At 36.2% G+C, this 5,017-nt stretch overlaps 1 protein-coding gene across 1 annotated transcript in view; it reads right to left on the reverse strand.

Annotated features, from left to right (window-relative positions):
* LOC106957120 (rhomboid-related protein 3-like) overlaps positions 1-5,011 on the reverse strand; it is a 14,064-nt gene extending 9,053 nt beyond the window's left edge. Inside the window, exon 1 of the mRNA XM_015048352.1 lies at positions 4,972-5,011. The gene's annotated coding sequence lies outside the window, so the exon portion shown is untranslated. The remainder of the gene's footprint in view (positions 1-4,971) is intronic.
* Positions 5,012-5,017: the final 6 nt, after the last annotated feature.

A 5,017-nucleotide genomic window follows, 5' to 3' on the forward strand; every position in this document is an offset into this window, starting at 1 on the left:
CCCAATAAAAAATTTTCAAAAATAAAATTTTCTTTTTTTAAAAAAAAAAAAAAAAAAAAAATCATTGTGAGATTATGCTGCTGCAAAGACAGATTAAATGACTTTAAGGCCTTTTTAAACATTTTTATCACAGGCTGTCAATAAATCTGTCCAGCTCTGCGTTTAACAACATTTAGCTGCATCATTCATTGTACTGTGCCTTTTGGCCACATTTCCTGCTGCGCTCCCTTGTTTTTAAGAAGACGAGCACAAAATATTGCTTGCCTATTTTGTTTTTCACTGAACAAGCGGCTCCAGAAGCAGGAAGTGGGAGTTTATATTTCCTTCCCATGACTTCAACTAAGTAATAAGTGTAAGTTTCATATTTTACCGCTTTTCTTATTTGCGTCTTGAGACTTTGGCTGACTTCCAGATCAGCCAGGATACTGTATGTTAAGCTAATGTGAAGTTTGAGTATTTAAGCAGTCCAATATTTCCTGGGACCTCCATTTTTGTTCAAACAGAACCTTTATCTGTGTATGACTTTGTTGTCCTTGAATTGATAGAAGAGAAACATTTGCACCAGTGTAGATAAGAAAAGTAAATGACCCCTTGTAGTGAACTCCAAAAATCCATCTGAAGGGGGAATGCATTATGTTTCTGTAACAGACTTCATTAGCCAGTAATCTATTTAGCTACACTCTAAGTGTGCAAACCATGTAGCAACATGGTCATGCAGGCTGGATAATACTATAGGTGTGACTGGGCGGTAGTGGAAGTTGTTACCCAGTGACTCAGACCCACCTTCCTATTTTTATTAACTATGAGATGTTTGTTGAAGAAGCTTGAAGAAAGGAAGCGGTGTTTGGATTTTATTTAGACTACCATACAGGGAAAATATGTCAGGAAGCAAAGATTACAGCAAAGTTGATCTGTTTTACATTTGTGTAATTAGCTTAATTAGGAAATATAGGATTTCTTTTGCAAATCAAAGTGAAAAAATGAAGCCAGCATGGGATAAATGTCAAATATTAGGCTTATGATACTCAGCTATACTTATCAACTCTGGTGAATCCAATCATTTCGGGAGACTACAGGGATGCCTTGAAGGCATAAAAACCTGGATGACTTTTAATTTTCAACTTTCACTTTCAGATGAGACAGAAGTTGTCATTTTTTAACCAGAACCCTTGAAAAAGAAACAGCTTAGTCGTCACTTAAACTGGATGTTATTACGTTAGCCTCTGGTAATAAAGTAAAGAACCTTGGTGTTGTTTTTGACCACAACATATCATATAAATCAAATATTAAACAGGACTTTCTTCTTTAGACTGCAATATTCTTGCAAGTAGAATAAATTTGTTCCAGAGTGTCACTAAAAAAACATTTGTTACTTCAAAACTAGTTACAGCCTTCACCTTATCCACAATGATGCAGAAACCTCTATGAATCATGCAACAACATTCTGTTTTAGCCAAAATATTATTTTTACTTAATTGATGGTTTTCATTTAGAAATTATCAATAAAATACAGCAAATCAACAATTATGTTTGAAAACACAAAGCCTGTTTTTTTTTACTCTGACATCCTGAGCCATTAAAGTCAATATTGTCATGTATTGACAATATTGTCAATACATATTGACAATATGTATTGTCAATATGTATTGACAATACACAGTAGAAATACCCAACTGTGTATTTCATAAATACACAGTTGGGTAGTTATGAAATACCCAACTGTGCTAATTACACAGTTGGGTATTTTGTACTCATCTGCTTTCTCCCAGCTTATCCTTGGCATCTACATTTGTTTAGAGTGTTTTCTTTGTAAGAAATCAAAATTGTTTGGCAGTGAAAATAAATACACAAAATTTTGTGTATTGTTAAAATGGGAAACGGATTTCAACAAATTATATACATATTATATTGTCTACATTATTTTAGAAGAAGTTATTTTATTCCACCACTGCGTTTCTCTCGAAATAAATCGTACTGCAGTACTCCTAGTGATCAAAATCAACCGCTAGGTTTTATTCAGCCAGAGTTTTACAAATCCAGCCTTCATCAGAGCCTCCTCAATGCCCACAGTGGCTGACTCTTTGGCTTTGTGTGAATACATTATCACACGGACAGGCAGCTGTGTTCACACCGGCAGTCCCAAAGGGAACATATTGAGATTTTATATTCATGTCGACTACTTCCAAGATGATGTCAGAGTGCGAATCGTGTGTAAAAGGTCAGTGACCTTCCTCTGGATCATTACTTGATCTCTGAACTAAGCTTTCACCCCTCGTAGGTACCAGCTGAGCCCAATTTTGTTTACAAATGGATTGAGGCTAAACTACTTTGTTTTATTTACAGACAAACAGTTTACAGCTTAAAATCATGACTTTAATAAGTTTAACAATGAAGCAAATATATGTTATGAAGTTGAAAAATGTAACAAATGAAGCAGCAAAGTTACAATGACGTTCTCTGTCGCATAAAAAATAATTAACACCCTTTCAATTTATTTTTATATGCATTTTTATGGTGTTTTATGTGATTGGGAGACACAAACTAGTCTATGGTTGTGCATGTTTATATTGTTTTACAAATAAGAATCAAAAAAAAAAAAGTGTCACGTATTTCATCTCAGCTTCCTTTAATATGATACCGCTAAATAAAATCCAGAGCAAGCAATGTCTTCAGAAGTTATATATTTATCGTGTTATTAAATCTCAAATATCTCAGAGATATTTAGAACATAAGAGAAGAAACGGCATCAGGAAGACAAAGGAACAGACCAAACAGGTCAGAGACAAGGTTCATCTCAAAGTTAGGTTATAAAATAATATCTCACTGTCCACATGAAACAATGAACCGTCTATCTGAATACACTGTGGAACATGGCAATGGCATTATCATCCTGTGGGAATGTTTTTCATCATCCAGTAGCAAGAAGCTGGTGAGGGTTTATAGGGAGATAGATGTATCAGAGCACAGAGAAATCCTGGAAGAAAAGGCTGAAAAGCATGTAAGATGGGGTGGAAGTTCATCTTCTAGCAGGACCACAACTGAAAAACTAAAGCTAGACCTATAGTAGAATGACTTAGATAAAAGCATATTTATGAATTAGACTGGCCTAGTCATAGTAAATCAAATTAAGAATCTGAGGCAAAACCTAAAAATTGAAGTTTAGCACTGCTCTTCATCCAATCTGGCTGACCACGAGCAAATATTTCTATTAAACACCTACAACAAGAGGATGATAAGAATGATTTTACTCTGTATTGAATAGGGGGTCTAATAACAAAGGCACACCACACTTTTCAGATTTTCATTTGTAAAAAAAACAAAGAAAAATCATTTGAAACCTATTTAGTCTTCTCTTTTCTTACCACAAGTATTCATTATTTTGAGTTTGCCTGTCACAAATATAGTGCATGAAGCACAATGCAATTTGAGAAACTGTTAAAGGGAAGCAAAAAAAGTTTTTCGTGAGTTAATTTTGTTCTATTTTTCTTTTTGTAATAACAAAGCCTACAATGTCAGAAAAAAGTGTAAGAAGTACTTAGAAAAATTAGCGTAATTTTTACCAGCTTGCCTTTCAGAGCCTCCACAAAACCCCATTTGTTCAACGTTATGAAAGTGTCGTCACACTAATTTACTGAAACTCCATCTACCTTTCCTGAGGTGCCATGAACAGAACAGCCTGATGTCTGTAACATTAATACACATTTCGCTCTACCTCCTGTGTTTTTAAATGAAACTGCAATTATCAAATTCCTAAGACTATTAATACAATATGAAACAATTGCTGGAAGCAGAGTTTGATAGAATAGACAGTCGGATACATCTTTACATACAGTATAAAACAAATTAAAAAAATATATATATATACACACACACACACACACACACACACACATGTATAGAGAGAGAGAGCACAATGATGTGCAAATTTCCACTTGTTGTGAGATTGTGCGTTTCTGGCAGAACTTTACTGCCAATTACCCAAACCGTCCGATGTGACACTAACCCTAACAGTGCAGCCACTCTGTGCATCTGCTCTTCTGTTGGTGGTCGATATCTAATTAAAACAGCAGACATGTCTGTGCGTGTGTGTGTTTTCGTGTGTGCATTGACGATGTGTGATTTATAGTTCAGTTTCCTCCTCATTTTAAGAGTGAGGTTAAAACTAAAGGTCACCTCAGCTGGTATCCCGAGGGTCTGTGTCGGTGACCCTTCAACACGCCACACATACAAATGGATTCATGGAGAAACACAGAAATACAAACACAGAATAAGTAATGAGTGTTTCAATGTGAGCTCTTTGGAAAAATCTGTTCTTTCCTCTTTTACCACACAGCACTTACGGACACAGCTCAGCGGGATCCGAGGACTTAGTCATTACAGGTTCGGCAAATATAAACACAACACACACACTCAGCGATCTTTAAGTCAGCCGAATGGAGACGAAAAGTGAAATGCTTCAATCTGAGGTTTACAGGGAAGTAGAAGTGGAGTGTTGACATTTTCTTTTCAAAAGCTGCATTGACTTTTTCATTTCATGTGACTTTGATTATTTTCCAACTCTCGTACACTTCCTCTCATCTTCCATATTTAATATCATTGCCTCTCTCTTCCGAGCCTTTCTGATTTATTACCACAAAAAATTGTCTCTTCTCCCTTTCTTCCCTCTCATCATATTTTATTATTACTGTGAGTGTTTCTTTCACTGAATTTCATCTCTTTGTCGTCCCCTCTCATAAATGAATATTGCGGGCCTCTTGGTGGGGGACTGACACCCCCCTGCATCCCATCACGTCTGCTGGGAAGACAGACAAAACCATCTGTCCTCAAGTCACACAAGAACAGACTTCTTGTCGACTAGTGTGCACACAGGGCTGATTCCAATATGTTGTAAAAATGCATGAACATAGACAAAAAGCAGATGGCGTGACGGTAAAGTGTGTTCAGGATGAAGATTAGAGCTATTGTCCCCACCTGCCAGCACACCACACACGTAGATCAGTCCAATCCTCAGGGCACC

Source organism: Poecilia latipinna, unplaced genomic scaffold (genome assembly GCF_001443285.1).
Source record: "Poecilia latipinna isolate Pla-1442-1.1 unplaced genomic scaffold, P_latipinna-1.0 Scaffold876, whole genome shotgun sequence".
In the NCBI taxonomy this organism is placed as follows: Eukaryota; Metazoa; Chordata; class Actinopteri; order Cyprinodontiformes; family Poeciliidae; genus Poecilia; species Poecilia latipinna.